General features: G+C 35.4%; 1 protein-coding gene across 1 annotated transcript in view; it reads left to right on the forward strand.

The window, feature by feature from the left end:
• CFAP299 (cilia and flagella associated protein 299) overlaps window positions 1-24,159 on the forward strand; it is a 657,858-nt gene that overhangs the window by 142,084 nt on the left and 491,615 nt on the right. The gene's annotated exons all lie outside the window — the stretch shown is intronic.

Genomic DNA, 24,159 nt, shown 5'->3' on the forward strand with positions numbered 1-24,159 from the left:
GGACAACTGAGAGAGGAATGGGCTCTTCTGGGGGCTTGGAAAGAGAGGAATAAGAATATCTTTTCGATATGTTAAAACCGAGATAGCTTATGTCATCTAAGTGAAGATGGTAGTCCACTGTTGATATCTGAGTTTGAAACTCAAGATAAAGTCAGGGTTAGAGTTGTACGTTCAGAAATAGATAAGCATCGCAAACAAATATGTGGTGTTTAAAACTATGAAACTCATTAAGAACCCCTAAGGAGAGAGGCTGAATTACAGAGTGAAGAACAGAGTCCTAGAATATTCCTAAATTTAGAGATCAGTTGAAGAGGATGATGTAGGAAAAGGACTGAGAAAAAGATTCAATGAGGCTGAGTGAAAGCCAGGAGAATGTGATGACCCAGACTCCAGTAAACAACAATGTTGCTCAACTCTTAGTAGTTTCCAGTGAGGCCAAGTAGTCTATCCTTTTAATAAGTTGTATAAAACATGATTCACATGGTGCTGTAATAATGCTGTCTCTCCTGCAACTCTACAGCATCATTGGTAAGAGTAAAAAAAGGAGTTCTTGAATTCTCCAAATTCGAGGAAAGATCTCCCTCACCCCTTGCTCTATTCTCTTTACCCTTCTTAGCACTCACAGCTTCACCATCACTCCCTGCCTTGACAGTGTTGGGAGGGAAACTTGTTCTCTTCCAACTTGGGTCCAGTGTTTGGGGCCTACAAATTAACTGACTCTAGACAGATTAATAGGAGAAAAGACAAGGTTAATTTGTGTGTGCACAGGGTACACACAGGAATACTTAGTGATGAGTAACTCACTGGATGGCCAGAGATTATATGCCAAATTCAATAGTGGCTGCAGTGGGGAGAGGCTTCAGTGGGAAGGTATGGAAGGTTCATTTGGACTTTTTGATACTAATAGAAACAGGCAGTCCATCTCCATGGCAGCAGAATTCCCAGGAAGCTTCCTGGGAGAGGAGTTAATGGTGCTGCATTTTCCGGAGGGCTGTTTTGGGAAGGTTCAGATAAGATTTCTTTCTGCATCTTCTTTGGCTCAGACGTTTACACTTTATAATAATTTTTATACCAACTCTGGGAGTCTAAATGGGTCCCCATGATTAATCTCATTGTGTTCTTCATCATTATTTGTGTCAGTTGTACAGAAACTCAGCATTTCCAGCGTTTTTTATCCCCTGGAATTTCATTCCACTTGTGCATCTCCTTTTCTGACTGGATCTCCAATCCAATTTCTGGATCCCCTCCACTGTGGTCTCTGGAGCTCTTTTCTGGTCACCCCTTCACTGTCAGATGGCTCTTCCTTAAAGATACTGTCTCCCCAGTATGATGGTGGATTTTACACTTTCATATCCCTGGAGCCTGCTTTTTTCAGGCATTGTGTGTGTGTGTGTGTGTGTGTGTGTGTGTGTGTGTGTGTGTGTGTGTGTCTTCCCCAACTTTCCTCCCAGCTTTGAAAATCATGTCTTTAGACTATATCTTCTATATCTTCTACCATCTCTGCTTCTTTTTTTTGAGACAGGGTCTCATTCTGTTGCCTAGCAAGTTAGAGTGTGGAGGTGCAATCATAGCTCACTGCAGCCTTGCAGCCTCAACCTCCCAAGCTCAAGCGATTCTCCCACCTCAGTCCCCAAGTAGTTGGGACTACAGGCACATGCCACAGTGCCCAGCTAATTTTTGTATTTTTTGTAGAGACAGGGTTTCTGTATGTTGCCTACGCTGGTCTTGAACTCCTGAGCTCAAGCAATTTGCCTACCTCAGCCTCCCTAGTGTTGGGATTACAGGCATGAGCCACCACATGCAACCCCACCTCTGCTTCTAGATGTTATCTGTAGGCTCCTTTGCTTTCTGTCACTCTCTTTATCCCTATGCCTGTCGCAACTCTTGGTGATTCAATATTCATGGAGATAAGCTTTCCATTTTGGCCACTCAGGCTTTGGCCCTCCTTTCCTTCATTGAGCTTGTTCACTGCCATGCACATCCATCTCATCCCATGATCACACCTTAGATCTTGAATTACTAATATCTGTAATCCTTCCACAATCTCAACTTCAAGCATTCTACTTTGTCACCACTAATACTAAACTTTCCATAATTCTCCCCTTAGTTCTCTAGATTTATTTGTTGACTCCATGAGACCTAGCACCTACTGTTCCTACCACCTTTTAAAACTCTCTCATAGTCTCCATTCTCCCATTTGTCTCCCCTACTTAGTTTAGATTCTATGGTCCATCATTATAATTGCTCCCTGGCAGCCATTATCAACTCAGTTGCTCCTACATTTTGCTTTATTATTGTTACCTGGAAAACCCCAGCTCTTTTCTCCCTCCACACCTGTGCTTACAGAGCTGCAAATGGCTAGAGAAAAACCTGAAAATGGAACTGGTCTCACTTTGAATTCATGATCACTAACCAGTATGGACCTTAGTGATCCTGCAATACTATTTCATTTCCCTGGAGCAGTTATTTACTCTCCCACTGTCCTAAACTCAAACATTATTGCTCATTTACTCCCCCCAAAAATTTTCAAAAACTATCTCCTTCCTCATACATTATTTAAGCTTACATATAATATTTTTGCCATAATTTAAATTGTGATAAAGGATGTTGTACCTGGTGTATTGTATGCCAACTTTTAAAATGTATCCAGTGGAGGCTAAAATACCACAGATGACATCCACTATTTTCCATTTAGAAACACAGGAAAGCTTCTCTGTAACTGCTGAAGCTGTTCATCATACATGTTTCTTCTTGACTCTATTTCCATTCCACTTACGCCACAGACTTTTATTTTATAATTTTTTTGTTTGATAGCCTTTTATCATACTTATATATAACAGAAGGCATATAAATTGAAATTTAAAAATTCTTTTTTGTTTTGTGAGCACAGGCCTCTAGCAGTTAAAGCAGTTAATTAACTATCATTATAATTATTTTTAATTAGCAATTTGTCAAATAAATGTTACACATTTTGAAAAACAATATTAAGCCTAAATTAAAGAAAAAATTACAGAAAATTCAAAATCAAAAAGGGCCTGACATAATTTTTCAGTTCTAATAAAATGTATACCCAGTGAAACCATTTTGTTTCTGCACATAAATGGTAGTTGGGTATGAGTTGATTCTATTTCCTTATATGTTTCTTACAGGAAAGTTTGACTCTTTGTCTTAATAAAAAATAAAATTTAAAATACTTTGCTTTGAAAGACATTGTTATAGTGGAGTGCCCTGTTTTTTTTTTTTTTTTAAAGTCATATTTGGAGTGGGGAGGGAGGTGGTGTTCATATGATGGGTTTGCATACATTTTAAATCATTTTATCTTAACAAAGGAATGTGAAGCAATCTCAGACAAGTCTAAATGTTTAAAGGAACTCCTGACACATGGGGTATACTACATTGATTAGACTGATAGGGCTAGTGTTGAGTATCACAATTCAAGATGTTTATAGTTATTTTTTAAAAGATTAGTTCCGTAAGAATTATCAAATAGGTATAAATTGTGATTTATATAAAAATAATAGTAGGGCTTTGGTCTATTTATTCTAGCAAAGTGAAACCTAAGAAATGATATAACAATTTTACACTGCCAAGCACAGTATCTTAGTGAATATTTACTGCATTGCAGTTGGATTATATAAAATTTGAAGTTAAGGTTGTTAGTTTACCATATCTTATGTTAAAAAAGAAAATAATAATGAGACATAAGGACTTAAAATGCAAAAATATGAACATTTTGAAAATAAGAATTAGAAATTAAGTTTACAAAGAAAATTTGGAGGTATCTCTTTCATCCCAAGGCTTTTAAGGTATTTTCTCCTTGAGGTTTATAGCTTTTATGGCATATAAGGATTCCAATAGTCAAATAGCTTTGGGAAATGATGGTTAAAGACAATCAAACTGAAATATGCCAACATGCATACAAAAAGCAGGTAAAATACTTTTTGTATTATGTGAATACACTGGGGAAAAACACCAAATGTTTCTATCATTAATTTCAATTGTTAGGTAAAATGAGGACATATTTCTGGTCAAAAGTGCAAACATTTGCAACAGACTGATAATGAATTATTTGTAATGAAAACTGATCTATTCAAATAATAGAGAACATTGTGAAAAATCCATCAATTAGATTCACACTAGATAGTTAAATTTTAAGTAATTATGTAGAATGCTTATTGTAACATTATGCAGAGCTACATTACTTTTGTCCAAGAAACTTGTTTCGTTTAATAAAGTTAGCCTAAATCTTGGAATTTTAGATAGAAAAAAATCTTTATATTGGTCCTGAATTAAGTGGACACCTGGAACATTAACACATTTTGGGAAGTCTAAAGAGACCAAGTGACAAAAAGCTCACAGCCTATTACCATAAAGCTAAAACATATGTTCTGATTTACACAAGCCAAGTATCTGCTAATGGTTGTATTCAGGTTTTTTTTTTTTTTTTTCTTAAATAGTTATATGCAGCTGTAGCAATTTAATGTGGGCCTGGGCAATACCTATTTAATATATTCTTTTCCTTATGTACCAGTGCATTTTTTTTAAGTTGATTTAAAACCTTTTATTGTATCCTTTCATCAAAAATGCTCCTTATGGATACCTTCTCATGGGTTACATAGTACTCCAAAGATTTTTACATAAAAATGTTAGGTGGAAAATGTGAAGATACTGCTCGTTATTGTTTATGGTGTTAAAAGGTAAACTGAGGCATAATAAAAATGTTAAAGAGTTTATTTGAGCAAATAGTGATTCATGAATCAGGTAGCTCCAAACCAGAAGTGGTTTAGGAGCTCTGCGGAGGGTACACAAAGAGGGGGCTTTTATAGGATGAACAAGGAAGCAAAGCAAATAAAATATTTGTTTGGTTACAGTTATACAGTTGTCTTATTTGGTCTATCCTGTTGGAAAGTCCCTAGTTATGTAACTATGTTAGTTGACTGCTTCTGATTGGTTGAGTTCAAATTCTGTTTTTCTCTAATTCAAGCATTTACAAGAAATGGTCCAAGTTAAGTTCCACTTAGGTTTGCAATTTAAGCAGGATTAAGCTTATTTTCAAGGCCTAATTAGTTTTGTCTGCTCAGAGATTTTTTAGGCCTAGTCTCCATTTTAATTTACTCATAACAACTGTATAAACTGTTTCAAAAGATTATATACCCAGGATACTACATTTCTATCAGAATGAATTTTCAATGTTAGTATGTGTTGAAAAATTCCTGAAGTTCTGGTACTTGATTTTTTCTGGTCATTTGCAATTCAACCCAGTCTACAAACAGTTTGCAATGCAAAAACCTATTTGCCCATAAAATATTTTAAAAATTATTCTGTATTAATTTAGCTCATATATTAGCTAAATAATTAAGTGCTACCCTTAAAGTGTAACTAATATCCAAAAAGGTGTTCATTATTCCTGAAAAACTATCAAAGCTATATATTATTTTATATTCATATAATATTGTATACCATTTATCGCTGTAAGCCATTTAAGCAGAAATCACATCACATGTGGCAACTGGGCAAGCATAGTCATAGACACTTCTAAGAAGAGACAATACTGTGTTGAAAAAAACTTAGTAGAGGCAGCCAACAGACTTTATGGATTTTAGGTCTGAGCAGTAAAAGCCAATAGTTCAGACAAGAGTACCGATACTCTATTGACAATGAGAATGCTATTGTGAGGTGAAGTTCATAGTTGGTTGTTTCTGGAAATTTTTCATATCCCACAAAAACAAAATAATGTGCTAAAATTATCAACCACTACCAATAAAATCTCCCTAAATGCATAGCAAATAACACAATATTTTAAAATCTATTTATATTAGTGAGCTATTGATTTTTAAAATGAACAGAATTGAAACTCATTGCCAGATGTTATACTCAGCTTAGCCAAAGGCATATTTTTAAACTCTGTTGAAAGAGTAAATTCATCTATTTTACTGGCTTTTTAAAGCACATATGAAGTAATTTTGATAATGTGAAATTTTTTTCTTGCGAGAATTTGGATTACTCACTGTAGCCACCAAATGCTGATAAAATTTTAAAACTGGAAGGGAGCTTAGAGACCTAGTCTTTATTTCCTTATTTTACAGATTGAGGAAACCCCACATGACCCTGAGGGCTAAAATTGACTAGTTTAAAAATTACCTACTAATTAGAGGCAGAGCTGAGGCTAAAAGTCAGCTATCCCCACTTCTAATCCTGAAAACAGAACATATATTGGAGCTATTATATGTATTAATTATTACCAGTTAATATATGATGATAGTAGTGCTACCATGTATTTTTTTTTCCCATTTATTCTATCTATCCAAGAATTTTCCAGTGTGAGCCTGGTTTAAATTTAGGACCTGGTACATGGCTAATATTCAATATCAAATATATAATTAAGAGCTTTTATCAAGTGAAGAGAGAATATTTTTGTATTTTTGTATATATAGAAAATATGGAAATGCACATGATTTGAGTAATTATATGAGGAAGGATTACTATCTAAAACTGGATAGTAATACAAAAACTGGAAGAGTCAGAAAATCTTGTAAAGTGGCTCTATAACTGCACAGGTGGCAATTCTATCTGGGAATATAGAATATAAGGAAAGATTTTATTATGGTTGAAATTCTTTTACCAGAAATGTATACTAGATCAATAAGAAAGTGCACATTAAACTCTTTGCGTTAAAATCAGTACTGGCTCTAACTTTTCTCTTTTCTCTGACCACGAACAGGTATTAGAGGATGTGAAAAATTCAAAGTGAAATATTGTCACTTTTGTCTATCATTTATTTAATAACATCACCCATAAAGTATTCTTTTTGGAAAGATTAAAATACCATTCAAGATTATAATTCTCCTAAGAAAGCTCTTAAGTTATACAAGAAATGAGAACATTTTAGCACATAGACTTGATAAAATATCTTGGCATGCAGGCTATAATAACTTATGCATTTTAGAAATTGTTCAAGTTACAGCAATAAAAAAACAAAGCAGTAGAGAATAGATGAAGGAAAACAGTCTTCTCTGGGCAGAAATTAGAAGAGGTAGCATTACTATATTGTTTTCAGTGATCGAATAATATTAGCTGGTATTGGAGGACTTACTGTACTAAGTCAGGCACTATGCTCATGCTCTTACCTAATTTACCTTTATACTCACAACAATTCTGCAAAGCATTATTGTCCCCATTTCTTAGATAATTTCAAAAATATGCTCCATCCAGTAAACATTAAATACCGAAGCTAAAATTTGAATCAGATCTCTTGCTGAATGCTAGGTCTCAGTGAATTATAATGTTACCTCAACGTTTGTCTTTTCAATATATTTAGTAGTGTATATGTAAATTCCAAAGCAGGTGCTTTAAACAGAACTGAGATGTGGTAGACAGAACAATACCTTCCCTCCCCCAAGATGTTCATATCCTAATCCCTGGAACCTGTGATTATGTTACCTTACATAGCAAAGCGGAACTAAGGTTGTAGATGGAAATAAGGTTACTAGGCAGCTGGTCTTAAAGTAGGGATAATATTTTGGATTATACAAGTGCATTCAATGTAATCACAAAGGTTCTTAAAGGTGGAGGACGGAGGCAGAAGAAGAGGTCAGGGTTGTTTGATGTGAGAAGGATTTGACCTGCCATTGCTGGCTTTGAGGGCTGAAGGGAGCCACCTGCCACGGAACGCTGGTGACCTCTAGAAGGTGGGAAAGACAATTGATTTTCTCGCAGAATCTTAACCTGTAGAACTGTAAGATAAGAAATTTATGTTGCCTTACACCACTAAGTTTGTGGTAATTTATTATAAAAGCAGGAGAAAACTATTAACACCAGATGTAATTTTATCATTCTCTTTCTTTCTAATTAAATTTTACATGAATTGCATTGATGATTTCTTATTTTTCATTCTTATCATTGGATTATTATTAAAATATAAATCATCTTGTCATCATTCTCAATTTTGTTTTCTTTATAACCAATATATCCATAATCTTGTATAATGTGGGTTTAAAGCAAGACTAAAATATAGGTTATAACCAGAGGAAGTATGAGGTCTTTTTTTTTTAATCTGAATGAAAATGTTTAAGAAAATTTCAGGACTTGATTGTAACAGCCAGTTCTAAAGGGTATGCATCAAATGTTGAAAATATTTTAAAAGTAATATTCTTACAACTTTTTCCATGCCTTCTCCTTTTTGTTCCAAATGCACACCCTTGAAAATCAGAGACTCAGACCTTTCGATTTTTGTTGTTGTTAATTATTAAAGGAAACTTTGAATTTCTTGTGAAAACATTTTCTTTTACACTTAAATACTTAGAACACTTAAACTTTCAAATTGCTATTTTGTTCAGTGCCAATTGTAACATTTGACTTTTTAGCAGTAGTATTGAAAGCATTAATTTTTATAACTGTCTCAGAAGTTTATAGGTACAAGGCACACTTGAATGAATTCTTAATGAAAAAAAGATAGTTTCATTTAAATACCGAAGAAGTATTAATATAGCATAGTGATTTTAAAAATAATAGGTGATTTGCTTTTAGCTTGTGTTTATTTACCTTATTATTTTCCTTTTTTCCCCTAAAGAGTTGGTGAAATAACGAGTGAGGCAATTATACCTATTGGAAATATTTATAGGAAGTTAGTATGGAATGATACTTGATTAACCAATAATATATTGTGAGTACTTTTAATATTATTTTTATGGCCTCTGACTTAGCATATAACTTTTAAAAATTATTTTATTTCATGAATAAAGAACTTCTGGAAGTTGTTCAGAACATTTTCCTGATGACATAAAAAAATATATTTTCCCCATATACCCGTATAACCTGGCGGTTAGCAATTTAGAAGTGCCGACTTTACATTCCCTAATTAACTTCTATCAAAGAAAATGAAATGTTTAATGACCTGTTGCTATATCTTATCCATCCTTTGCTGAGATTATTCCTTACTCCTTAACAAACTTTGTCTACTGAATATTGTTAACTTTAGTTTCTCTGTGACTGTAATGTCATAATACAATGAATAATTGAATAGATCATATATAATCATTGATTTCTCTGTACTAAAGACATCTAAATCATATTCAGTAAAGTTAACTGTTCAGATGTATTATTGTATTGAAAATATATTTTATAAATGTAAGCTAAGACTAGTACATTCATCTTATTAGGCATAAATGAATATTGACGGCAGAAATTGTTTCATTATAGAAAATTTTAAATAATAAGAACTTAGTACAGATGTCGGCATCTACTAACACAGCCACTTTTTAATTTTTATATAGTTGTGATAGAGGAAAATAAATATTTTTCCTGTGTGTCCTATGTGAACTATCTGTTTCAGGGTAGAAATGCCCCAGATGATGAGAGAACATTCCTTATAGAAAAACCTCAGCTATAAAGTATGGAAGGAATGACAGCATTAGCAAATTGCATTTTGAAATTCTATTGAACAATTGAATAAGTCATTAGCATCAATGAATGTTAAGGCCATTAAGAGAAAGAAACTTTATAATGGAAGGACCAGGCTTTCCTCAGCTAGGCTTAGCATCACTACGTGGAGACAGCTAGGCCTTATGTTTCTCCTGATATGATGCTTTATGTATTTCACAGCACCACCAATGACGTATTTTTACTAAGAAGTTGAATCTGACTCTAACAGAGCCTTTAGCTCTAACTACAGTTTTCATTCTATATATGTATATATACATATATTTATAAATATAATAAAATATATATGAAATGTTTTATATATATATAAAACAAATTGAACTATAAAAGAAGAAGCAATCAGAAAAATTCAGAATGTGAGGTATTCTCAGGATAACCAATCCAATTTCTCTAAGTCAATGGTTTGCGTAAGTGATTGGGTGGTTGGGAAGGGGGTTGTTCTTGACTAAAAAAGAATTCCAGAAACCAAAATACATGTGTGGACTTTGTTATGATCACAATTTTAATACATCAACCATAAAAACCGTTCCTGAAGATAATTGGGAGAAATTTGAATAATATTTGATATTAAATAATGCTAATGGAATCTTACTAATTTTGGTGTGTTAATTGTAATTATGTAACAAAATGTATTTTTGTCATACTATATAAATGTTTAAAGGAAAAATGGCATTATTTGAAGGATTTGCTTTAAGATAATAGAGAGCTAAAGAGAAAAAAGAAAGAAAAAAGGATAGATGAAGCAGATATGTCAATGTTAACTAAAAACATTGTCTTTATCCGAATATATTTTAATGCATCAAAATTATGCATTTTCACATATGTAGTAAAGGCCCTTTTAATTTCATTCTTCATAATGAATTTTTTGCTCTCTGCTACAATGCCTTAGACACTAATAATCTAGATTTAATTTTCATTATGAAGCATTACAGTCCATGTAATTTAAACATAGTCACTAAATTCTGTTTTACTTTTTATTATATATTTATTTTTTTAGAGATGTGGTTTGGCTGTGTTGCTCAGGCTGGACTCAAACTCCTGGCCTCAAGTGATTCTCTCGCCTCAGCCTCCCAAGTAGCTGGGTGTACAGGAACATGCCACCACACCCAGCTGAAATTCTAACCTAGTCACATGAATGACTATTAAGTTCTGCTTGCTTGGTCTTAAATAATATTTGGTTACTTGGTGTCCACAAGTTATTAGTGGAAATGGAGACAATGTGTGAAGCTGCATTTCTGGAAAGGCACTAAATGCCTCTCACTACCCTTGTTTTCTAGAGGAAGCCTTCAAAAGCCAGTGGTTTCTACACCCACGGCTGCCTGCCTAGGGGTCAAATTGTAGCTGTATTTTCTGAAACATGCTTCTGACATGCAGATTCCAAAATGTGGGGGTTCTACTTAGCCCTTGCTCACCAAACCCAGGATACAGAGAAGTTCTTGTTCAGGTGTGGCTGCTAAAGGAAAAAGTCCTAGCCCTAATATTGAGTTTTAGGACTTTTAGGATCTCTATTTTGGTTGCCAGAAAAATAGCCCAAACATTATTCTCTTGCGGAAAAAGACATTAATTTGATTGATCTCTGAGGATGCAATGCAATAAGAAAACAAAATGTGCCTTCTCTCACTCCTTTAGGGTTCTTGTGCTTTCTAAAGACAAATATCCTAGGCCTCAGCACTGTGTATCTCTGTCCTCACACCCTACCTGAAGGTTGACTACATCTTGGCTGCCCCGAGGCATACATATGACCAATGCCTCTGCCTGGGTAGCTCTAAAAGTTTTTTGAGTCTCAGTTTCTATAGTCTCTGTAGGGGGAAGCTTTGATTCACAGATCCATTAAAAAACCCACCTGCATTTAGTCTACTGGCCAGCATTGGCTGGGGCCCTCGTTAGTTGTGTTTGGGTTTCTACACAATGTCCCAGGGTAGCCAGGAGATTAAATGTCAGTAATGCACAGTAGTGTGGCTCAAAGTGGGAGAAGACTTTTTGTGCTAGGAGCCAGCCAGCTTCTCTGAGAGTAGTGCTTGAGTTCACAGTATGTGGGTTCACAACCTCTTCAACTCCTGGAGACCACTGTGAATTTAGTTAGAATCAAGGCCTATATATTATATTTAAAATACCTGAACAATGAAGTAAATTTGATTCAACTCCTTTAACCTTTCCAGAAACTAGCATAAAATAACTCCCTTTAACAAGAATTTTTATGGGAGAATTTTATATACACCGTTTCTAATGAGAACTCCCGTTAAGTCTTTGAAATTGCTTTTCTTAATTTACTGGTGAATATAACATGCAAAATGGTCTTACTCTCCAAGTATGTAGCACTATATCACTTCTCAGCAGGTATTTTAATTCTTAAAAATAATGTTATCTGTGGGATTTGAATTTACAGAGGCTACCAGTTTTGACTGTTAGACAAGACTAAGGAGCAGATCATCAATCTCTTTCTAGTATCTTGTGCCATAATTTTTGTTAGACTCTCCACAAAGGCAACTTGGGGAGAAAGAGGAAAGGGATGGCTGCGCATTCACCATATTCTCCTTAAGTTACTTCCTTAGAGTCTAGAAGGCAGAGAGGGGTCTGATTTAGCCCTTTTTAGCTAAGTATTTTTGTTATTAACATCAGCAAGGATTATTCAAGAGGTTTAGGGAGATCAAGCTGTGTGTGCACCACAGGGATGAAAAAAGAGGGATAAGTATGGAAGCTCAGTGCATCGAATCTGAATTTCTCTGTTTTGTTCATAATCAATACTCTCATGTTTTTCCTGCATTGCAACTATCAAGACTCTAAGTTATTACATACTTAGGCCTAAAATAACTTACATTAACAGAAGGGAGATGGCCAGCAAAGAGCCATAGGTTCATGATTCAATACTTCTCTCACATTGTTCTGCTAATTAGTCATCCATAGGAATATGTGATAGATGGAAAAGTAATGATGGTTCAGTACCCTGTTTTCTGTATTTCTAATAGAAAATGGTATAACGTATAGCACCTCCAAATTCTAACGCATGCTAGTTTTTAAAACATCATGACCACAAATAGGCTTGATACCAAAAGTTAATAATAATCTTGGACAAAATACTAATATAAATAAAATGTAAAATAATGATTTGGACAAAGTACTGTTGCCTATTGGTATACAAATTAATCTGTGATAAGATCTCTAGGAATGTTAAAATACATTAAGCTTTCATGTTTTAAGTAGTAAAATGGACACAAACACAACAGCCCCCCCACTCCCCCCCGCAGAAGTAATGCAAGAGGATGGGGTGTGGAGGAATCCCCAGAGGTTTTGGAAATACACAAAGATTCCAATTAAGAGTACTGAAATATTGTCTCAGAAAGGTGAGACTGAACCGTGATTGCAACTGAGAAATTTTAGGCATCATCGACTTAATTTATTCATTAGTGATTATTGAATATTTCTTACTATGTGCCACCCTCTGTGATAGGTAAAGAAGAAAACAACAAACAAAATAGCGTGGTAACCACTTTTTTTTTGAGATGGAGTCTTGCTCTGTTGCCTAGGCTGGAGTGCAGTGGCATGATCTTGGCTCACTGCAAGTTTCTCCTCCCGGGATCATGCCATTCTGCTGCCCCAGCCTCCCTAGTAGCTGGGACTAAAGGCACCCGCCACCACACCTGGCTAATTTTTTTTTTGTATTCTTAGTAGAGATGGGGTTTCACCGTATTAGCCAGGATGGTCTCGATCTCCTGACCTTGTGATCCGCCCGCCTTGGCCTCCCAAAGTGCTGGGATTACAGGCATGAGCCACCGCACCCGGCCGGTAACCACTCCTAACTGAGTATGTTATATCTTATCCAAAGGAAGAACTCTGTTGAAAGAATGATGGTTCAGCATGGAATCTGAAGTTGGATGGCAAAAAAAGTTTGTGTCTCCCAGCAGTATTCAGAGTGGGTACTATAACACATGCTCTCTCTGGTGGCCTTCCTAGATGCTTCTGTACACAAGATCTTCTGCCTGGATCCTTTGTACTGATTCACCTTTAGGGTTGTCTGAAATAAAAGATATTACTCCATATTCCTTGTCCTTAAAGAGAAATGAGATTTATTTAGACTTAATAGAAAGGGTCAGCTGGAGCCAAGGTTGTTGTGTCCTCTCTGAATTTTTTTTTCTACTTTTTGTATGTTCTTCCTGGAGATGTGTCTAGCAATGACTAAGTCTTTGCTAGTTGGACAATGTGGACCTTAATTTTCCAACAAGATGTCTCTGAAGGTATTTTTACTATTTTTAAAACAATTTCATCTTGTGGTTTTGAATTGGGAGCTGCCACTGAAATGGCTGCAGCTTCTCACTCATTACCTGATCTTGGTAAACCCTAAAGTTGGCAATTTTCTTTCATTGCCAACCGGGGAAGGAGGTGGTGGTGAATGTATCAGAAATTCCACTTATGGCAGCATGGAAATTCAGAGAGTCTATTACTGAATGAAGTTTCAACTTTGGTTAGGATCGCAGAAGACAAGAGATAATACGGAAAACAACAAATGCAAATTCAGAAAACAAAAATAGCTCTTCTTCTATCTGGGCTACATCAAAGAGTGCCTAGGGAAAGAAGTATGATGAGCCAAGTTTACGTATAATGAACCACTTTAATTCAGACAGCTGACCTCCCCATCGCTCCTGCAAAAATCAGAGTTCATTTCTCTGCCTCTGATACCTACCTGTGATAGGTTAGTGCTTTTGTGTAATAAATTTTGAAATTCAGTTTCTCTGACTGTTGTACCATAGCACTTAAACTTACCAGTCTACTTGACACATGCATATCATTATGATCTATCAGACTACTAATTATAATTTTGTTTTTGTTGACCATTAAGATTGGTCATCTACTTCTGTTAGAACCATGGCCATTGAAGTAACTTTCTGATTTTAAATTTGCTTCCTTCATAGAATTTCCTGTTTTGAAGAAACAAGGTGATTATTAGCTGATGCAAATTTACTAGTTTACTTGACAGTTATAACTCTCGTGTCAAATTAGGTATCTGGCTTACATTGGTCTCTTGGGGGTTGGTTAGCAGAAATTAGTATCTCCTGAGCCTGATTACCTGTGACAATCCGCTTAAGTGACCAGCCAGCTGCTTCAGACATTAATTGTCCTCCTAATTGTAACTTGACTTTATTTATCACAATCCATGTTACCTCTTATATGCTATAAAACTCTAGTAAGCAAAACTTCCTTTTTAGATACCAATTCTCAAGTGGTTTTTAGACACTTCACATAGCTTGACCTCTCTTCTCCATTTCTAGGTGCTGCTTTAGTGCAGTGATTTTTCAATTATGTGGAATACTTTGAAAAAAATGTATGTCACCAAAAAATGCAAAATAATCAATTTAGTAATTTCGAGCTATTCTTTAAATAATACCTGCCTATACTTGTCTCTCTTATTGATCCTCTTGACTTCCACAAATTAGCACACACTTTTGACTTGATGTTTTCAACATCCATCCCATAGAATATGAGATCTGTGAGTACAGAAAGCTCCTCTGTCTTGTTCACTGTGAATCTCTCATACCAGAAGAGGTCCCACATTATAATCTGTCAGTGAATAAATGCTGGACCAATAGGGTTTACATCCTATTATTATTCTTGTAGAAATAGTATAACTTACATATTCTTATAGAAATAGTATAACTTACATTCTTAACATTTAACAAGCTTTTATGGATATATTTTTTTCACATAAATTTTAAATCACTTTACAAAACACATGTATTTGACTTTCTAAAAATCCCACAGTTTGAAATTCAATGCATTAAGTAGTGAATAAGTATGAGACTTAAGCTATTATAACAATTCAATAACTCAGTAAAATTTTTCTGCAGAAGGGATTACTGTCTTTTCAAAGACATAATTCACCCATTACTTTTTTATTATATAAATTTTGATTTCTATAGTATTTCTTGGAACAGGATTGTGTGTGTGTGTGTGTGTGTGTGTGTGTGTGTGTGATTAATCCATCTTATTTACCTCTCCATTTTAGGAAAGACAAAAAATTAGTTTCAACAGTGCTCAAGTAGTTTGTCATTCTCCTTGAAAAAGAATGAACATTTTACATTTGCCAAAAGTAAAAATATTCTAACACAAAATGCTTTAATATGTTTACAATATAGATATCATTCAGCTTGAATCAAAATTATTTAACTGTAATAAAAATAACTGTAATATGCTTTTCAGAAAAGACCCACATTTTATGTAATGATTATTGTACTAAGCAAGACATTTAAAACATTGTAAGGATAGTTTTATGGTTTAAAAATTGAATTAATATAGATTAAACACCAGATTTTCTATAAGTTTTAAATGTTCATAAAATAAAGGTAGTAAATTAAACTTAGAATTCTGAATGCCAGTTGATAAAAACATTTCTGCAATAGTGTTTTGTTCAGGCTTTTAAAAAAATTATTTTCTGGGAAACATGTTATGTAAGAGCAACATATATACATATATATCCAAATACAATTGTCCACATTCATAAATAGGATTTAAGGATAATATAGCCATTTTCTTTCTCTGTTTAAAGGAATTTTTTGTTGTATTCAGATAAACACATTATTACCCAGCTCTAGTAACTTTGGGAAACTTTCACTTTCTGTTCTCACCAAATGGTATAGGTTAATGTTGAGGACTAAACTCTGATTTTTTTTTTTTTTCTTGCCCAAATTCCTATCTAAGGGGTCTGGGGAGTCATGCCCTATAAATCATAAATTCTCATCAGATGGGTTTTATTTAACCATATATATCATGATTTACTTTCCAACCTGACTCTGGCAATAACATTACGAGACAAAAAGGAAAATCAAAATAATTTACCCCAAAACGTGCTTCTTTGCCATATTTTGAAATGGCCCTGCAAAGCTGTTCTTTCTGAGAGAAAATCTGCGTCTGTAAAGAATCTCTATTAACATAGCTAAATCTTCTTCTTCCAGACCCTCCCAATCCTAAAGAGATTAACTAAGATCTGAATAGGAAACTTTTGTCACCTACTGTCTCTAAGGGCAGCCACTATAAGACTTCAAAAGAACTTTGGTCTCCACAATCTTTGTTTTATTTTACCTTAATCTTTATCTTAACCCTTTCTGTCTATCCCAGATCTTTAGACAAACTCAACCAATTGTCAACCAGAAAATATTTAAATTCACCTATAGCCTGGAAGCCTCCCAACTTTGAGTTGTTCTACCTTTCTGGGCCAAACCAATGCATTTCTTAAATGTATTTCAGTGATGTCTCATGCCTCTCTAACATGTGTAAAACCAAGCTGTGCCCCGACCACCTTGGGCACATGTTCTCAGGATGGATTTCCTGAGGGCTATGTCGTGGGCCATGGTCACTTATATTTGGCTCAGAATAAATCTCTTCAGATATTTTACAGATATTGACTCTTTTCATCAACAATGTCTTTGTCAATGCACTGTCAGAATTAATGATAGGAATGTTTGTGAGAGTAAATAAACATATGATGGCTCATCGTGATAAGCTAGCAGTTTCGAGGATCCAGGTAAAATAGATGGGACTAATAGGAGTTTAAAAGCAGAGTTTTTATGTAAGAGAAAATATAGGGCCTTGGGAAGTGTATGGAGTCAGAGAAATGCAACTTGGTATAGTATGATACCTAATTATTTAATAACACTAGAATTTTCAAGACACATTTTCATGCATCTAAAAAGTCTGTTTAAAATACAGGTTTTAGTATTATTAAGGTATGGTGAGGCCAACAGATCATGAGACAATCACCATTGAAAAGGTGACTTGTTGCTTACAGTTCCTAGGAGGAAGGGTTTTCTCCTGGGCAAAGGCCTTTATCATGGTTTCTACAGGAAAGGCAAAGCAAGACTGAGTAAGCAGGCTTAGGATTGACTAGTTTGAATGATTTCAGCAGGCCCTGGGGTGATGGAGACTGTGGGATGGTGGCCTGGAGTGTGAGAGCTCAGTGAGAGCCCGATAAAGGAGGCTGTTAGGAGGGTTCTGGCCTTTTAGTGGCTTGGTTTGCATATACGAAGTACACAGTCAGGTGAGTTATCTCCTATCTCCAGGAAGTGGTTAGCCTTAGGAGGGGCAGCCTCTGTAGAGTCAACAAGACTCCAGACACCGAAGCATCAGAACAAAAAGACATGCTTGACACAGTCTTTTGCCAATCATTACGGTGGATATAATAGTTATAGTTATCCTCTTTAACTGCACATATTATGCATTCCCATTGTTATAAATAGAGTTTCAGCACTGCAAAAGAAATAGCACTCGAATATAAAATTTTCTTTTAATTATCAGCAAGGCAAGGTACTTCTATAGAAGGGTGCACACTCACCGATGGTGGGTGCACATTTGGACAAGGGAGAGGAAGGGGTTCTTATCCCTGATGCACGTGGCCCCTGCTGCTGTGTCATTCCCCTATTGGCTAGGGTTAGACTTCACAGGCTAAACTAATTCTGATTGGCTAATTTAAAGATGATGGGATGATTGCTTTGGTGGGAGTCAGGGCAGAGCAGATAGCAGATAATCGGAATGAGTTAGGGTGGAGCAGGTGATCAGAGTGAGTTAGGGTGGAGCAGATGATCAGAATGAGGGTAGAGCAGGTGATCCGAATGAGTCAGGGTGGAGTAGGTAATCGAAAAATGTTGCTTTATGAGGAAGTTAAGTTTAAAAGTAGAAGGCAAAGAATTGATCATACTGACATATTAATTCTTTGATATGTCTTTAATATGAATTCATATTCAATACCATAGCTCCAGACTACTCATACGCTAGTGACTTAAATTTATATCCAGCTCTTCTGGCATATCTGTCTCTTTTCTATCTCATATTCTTGAAGTTAGCAGAGTGAGTCCCACCTCCATGCTCTTCTTCCTGTTCTTCCCATCTCAGCATTTCTGAATCAGCTGGTTCCCGTCCAAAAGAGACCCTAGATTCCTTTCTTTGTCACATACCTCACATTTAACATATCAGCAAGTCCTATTGGTTCTACCTTCAAAATGTATCTCAAGCTCTTCCCATTATCCTGTCTTCCCACCAGCTCTTCCCACTATCCTAGACCAACTCACTGTCAAAGTATGTTAACTATTCCCATTTTGAGCTCTCCTAGATTATTTCACATAATAGACAGTATACACTTCTTTAAACAACATATATCTGACAAGTTAACTTCCTTGCTTAAAACATTTTCTTGGCTTCCTGTTATATGTAAATATCTAAACTCTTTTCACCAGTTATATTACACTCTAGATGATCTGACAGTTGCCTAACTTTCCATCTGTCTCACAGCATTCGGTTCTTGCTCACAACCCTCTGGCCACCCTAGCCTCCTTTCAGTTCTTCATACCCGGAGTGTGTTCCGATTTTAACTATGATTTCTTTTCCCTCTGCTTAGATTGTTCTGTGACACGTTCTACAGGTATGGCTCCTCATCCTCCCCATCTCAGCTTAAATATCATTTTATGTTGAGTAGTAAATGTCAATTATGTTGGATACATTAATATGTATCCATTTATTTTATAAATATTGAATATTTATTCTGATACAAGTTACTTATTTCCAAGATACAATGGGGGTGTAAACATTCCCATTCCAAAAGGGAGAAATCAGCCAAAAGAGAGGGCTACAGGCCCCACACAATTTCATATTCTAGCGGGTCAGTCATTACATCTTAAATCTCCAAAGTCAAAGTGATTATGGTAATGAAGGGTCTTGAAGAGTCTTAATTCCAGTATCTGAATTTAATTCCACACTTTTTCCAACATAGCCTAAGAAAGATGTATAACCATTTCACTACATATGTTTTAAAATAAATCACAGTTCATATGTTAAGTTTTATTTCATTTTGTTAAGGCATATATAGACAGGCTAAATTTTGTGGATTTGGGGTTTCTCCACAATGCTAAAATGTAGTATTAACTTATGTTTTATAATGAAGTTAGCAAGAAGAAAGAGAAGGAGAAAAACTATTGAATTTGGTTGAAACTCTAATTTCCTTCCTGAAATGTATACCTATATAGCAAAAAAGGATGTGTAGCAAGAACAAATTTTGCCTATATATTTAAAATAACATTTTAGGAAATCATATAAAGAAACATTCAGACATTTAGCAGCCAATTCTTGGTTACTGTAAAATTATTAATGGGAGTAAAAAAAGAATTATATGTGCCCATTTTCTTTTCATTTAGAAAAAGGTTTTTTTAAATTTTCTACTTAATTAATTTTACAATTCATATCAAATTTTTATTTTGATAAGTTTATTGGCAGGTGCAGTGGCTCACACCTATGATCTCACCATGTTGGGACACTGAGGCAGGAAAACAGCTTGAGGCCAGGAGTTTGAGATCAGCCTGGACAACATAGACCCCATCTCTATAAAAAATTTGTTTAAAAAAATTAGCCAGGTGTATTAGGCTATTCTCACATTGCTATAAAGAAATACCCAAGACCGGGCAATTTATACAGAGAAGAGGCTTAATTGGTTTATGGTTCTGCAGGCTGTACAGGAAGCATGATACTAGCATCTGCTCAGCTTCTAAGGAGGCCTCAGGAAACATACTACCTACCATTGCTCATGACCCTCTGGCAACCCAAATAAGCAGTGACCAGAGGTGTACCTCTGCCCTTTTGAGCCAGGACTGGTGCTGGAACAGCAGCATGAATGGAACAGTGTCCCAAGGATGTGCAGAGCAGTGGGCCCTGGGCCTGACCCAGGAAACCATGCTGTCCTCTTAGGCCTCAAGGCCTATGATGAGGGGCTGCCTCTTAGATCTCTGAAATGCCTTCAAGTCCTTTTTCCCATTGTCTTGCCTGTTAGCAGTTGCCTTTTTTGTTATGCAAATTTCTCCAGCAAGTGGTGGCTGCATATCCTGCTTGAATTCCTCTCCCTAGAAAGCTGTTTCTTTCTCTACCACATGGCCAGGCTGCAAATTTTTTAAACGTCTACACTCTGCTTCTCTTTTAAATATAAGTTCCAACTTTAACTCATTTCTTTACTCCTACAGATGAGTAGAGTCTGTTAGAAACACCCACGCCACATCTTAAACACTTTGCTGCTTAGAAATTTCTTCTACCAGATACCCTAGTTCATTGTTCTTAGGTTCAAACTTCCACAGATCCCTGGGGCATGAACACAATGCAGCCAAGGTCTTTGCTAAGGCATAACACATGTGACCTTTGCTCCAGTTCCCAATAAGTTCCTCATTTCCATGTGAGATCTCGTCAGCCTGGCCTACATTATCTATATCACTATCAGCATTTTGGTCACAACCATTTAAGCAGTCTCTAAAAAGTTCCAAACTTTCCCTGATCTTCCTATCTTCTTCTGAGCTCTTTGCACTCTTCCAACCTCTGCCTGTTCCACAGTTCCAAAGCTGCTTTCACATTTTCCAATATCTTCATGGTAATGCATTAGGCCATTCTCACATTCCTATGAAGAAATACCAGAGACTGGGTAATTCATAAAGAAAAGAGGTTTAATTGGCACACCGTTCCACAGGCTGTACAGGAAGCATAATGCTGGCATCTGCTTGGCTTCTGGGGAGGCCTCAGGAAACTTAGAATCATGGCAAAAGACAGAAGGGGAGTAGGCATATCACATGGTGAATGTACGTGCAAGAGAGATGGGGGTAGGTGCCACAGTTTTAAATGATCATGTCTCATGAAACTTACTATCACAAAGACAGCACCAAAGGCTATGGTGCTAAACCATACATGAGGTATCTGCTCCCATAATCCAGTCACCTCCCACCAGGCCCCACCTTCAACATTGGCTATTATATTTCAACATGAGATTTGGGTAGGGACACACATGCAAACTATATAAACAGGCATGGTGGCACACACCTGTAATCCTAACTACTGGGGTGGCAGAGGCTGGAGGATTGCTTCAGCCCAGGAGTTCAAGGCTGCAGTGAGCTATGATCACACCACTGCACTGCAGCCTGAGAGACAGACTAAGACATTGTCTCTAAAAACAAACAAATAAATAAAAGTTTCTCAAAGTAATAGTGTAATTTTTGGTAACTAGCAAATGACTTTTGTTATTTCCTTGATGTAGATTTCCTTGCTTGGTGTGGATAAATGAGACACTTCCAATAAAATTAAAATAGGCTAATTTTAAAGTAGGTTACAAAATAAGGTAAAGTAAGTTCTCACTATTCTAAAGGTAACTTTTTATTAAAAAACTTTTTATGAAAGTGATATATATACATACACACACACATATTATAGAAAAATGAGCAGGCATAGTAAAGATTGCCTGTGATTTTGTTACCATTTGGGTATTTTCATATCTTTTTTTACCATTCATTTTTTGCCCCTTATATATGAATTTATATTTTATATACTATTTAAAACTCAGATCATACCATACATTCCACTTTGAAACTTATTTTTTAGCCTAACTGCATATTATGAACTACATTCAAAGTAATTGAATATTAGAAAAAACTATACTAAAAGTCACATGGAACTGAAAAAGACACTGAATAGCATAAGCAATCCTAAGCAAAAAGAAGAAAGCCAGAAGCATCATACTACCCAACTTGGAAGTATATTACAAGGCTGCAGTAACCAAAACAGTATGGTACTGGTAGAAAAACAGACACATAGACCAATGGAACAGGTTAGAGATCCCAGATACAAAGCCACACACCTATAACCATCTGATCTTTGATAAAGTTGACAAAAACAAGCAGTGAGGAAAAGACTCCCATTCAGTAAGTGGTGCTAGCTATATGCAGAAGACTAAAACTGGACCCCTTCCCTTCACCATATACAAAAATCAACTCAAGATGGATTAATGACTTAGCTGTGAAATCTAAAACTATAAAAAAACACTGGAAAGAAACAGAGGAATTACCATTCTGGACATTAGACTTGGCAAATAAATTATGACTAAGTCCCCAAAAGCAATGGTAACAAAAATGAAAATTGGCAAATGGAACCTAATTGAACTAAAGAGCTTCTGCATAGCAAATGAAACTATCAGCAGAGTAAACAGACAACCTGCAGGAGGTAAGAAAATATCTGCAAACTAGCATTCAACAGAGGTCTAATATCCAGAATCTATAAGGAACTTAAACAAATTAACAAGCAAAAAAGAATCTTATTAAAAATTGGGCAAAGGACATAAACAGACACCTCTCAAAAGAAGACATACACGTGGCCTAACAAGCATATGAAAAAATGCTCAACATTAATCATTACAGAAATACAAATAAAAATCATAATGAGATACCATCTCATACCAGTCAGAATGGCTATTATTAAAAAGTCAAAAAAATTCAGATGATGGTGAGGTTGTGGAGAACAGGGAACATTTACATACCACTGGTGGTAATATGAATTAGTTCAGCCACTGTGGAAAGAAGTTTGGAGATTCCTTGGAAAACTTAAAATAGAACTACCGTTTGACTCAGCGATCCGATTACAGGGGATATACCCAAAGGAATATAAATAATTCTACCATTAAAGACACACGCACATATGTGTTCATCACAGCACTGTTCACAATAGTAAACACATGGAATCAATCTAAATCATCATCAATAGTGGACAGAATAAGGCAAATGTGGTACCTATTCAACATGGAATATTATACAGCCATAAACAAGAGTGAGATCATGTTCTTTGCAGCAACATGTATGGAGCTGGAGGCCATTATCCTAAGCAAACTAATGCAGGAACAGAAAACAAAACACTGCGTGTTCTCACTTATAAGTGGGAACTAAACCCTGAGTACACATGGACACAAAGAACAGAACAATAGATTCCAGGGCCTACTTGAGGTTGGGAGGAGGGTGAGAACAGAAAACTTACCTATTGGGTACCATGCTTTTTACCTGGGTGGTGAAATAATCTGAATATCAAACCCCTACAACATGAGATTTACCCATATAACACATCTGTGCATTTTCCCTCTGAATCCAAAATCGAAGTTGGAAAAAAAGAAAAAATAAATATTTGTTTGAGGGAAAAATGTCATTTGATCTTTTTCTTGAGCATAATTCTTAATGGTGCTATAATAATTTGGATGCATCGTGTTTAGTTGTAGTTTTTTATTGGGTACTTTATTCTAATACAGTATAATATGCTTCAAAATGACTTTACTTTTTATAACACTGATAGATTTTTTTTCCATATAATGATTTATCTTTAAATATAATGTTTCTAATGTTTCAACATTACTGTACATATTACTAACATTTGCCTTACATATCTTTTTCATTCCTTTATTTTTTACCTTTTTGTATTTTGATTTAGGCATGTCTCTTTTTAACAGGATCTACTTAGATTTTTTCCTACTCACCTAAGTGGAAAATCTCTGATAGTTAAGAGGAAAAATTTAATTCATTTTCAGTATTTTTTGTTTCTATTAATTTTAGATGGGTGGGTGCGTGCACATGGAGATTTAGGTACATGAGCTACTTCTGCCATTTTAGTTCAATTTCCTCTTGATATTTGTCTCCTAGGATAAGCACTGAGCATTCAAAACAACATTTTTTGGTTGAAATACTCTAAAGTATGGTAGCAAAATATATCTTATATGTCCTCACTAAACCTTGCCATTTACATTTCATATTTTATTTATATGAATTAGCCATTAATAGCTAGCCTAGCTCTAAGGAATTTAGAAACCTACTTATTTTATTAACTTCATTTTTTTGGGGGGGGGGCTTGTTTGAATGACGGACTTTAGCATTTTTGTTTTGAAATAAGTTCAAATTTTATTTT

This window comes from Pongo abelii, chromosome 3 (assembly GCF_028885655.2).
Source record: "Pongo abelii isolate AG06213 chromosome 3, NHGRI_mPonAbe1-v2.0_pri, whole genome shotgun sequence".
Classification (NCBI taxonomy): Eukaryota; Metazoa; Chordata; class Mammalia; order Primates; family Hominidae; genus Pongo; species Pongo abelii.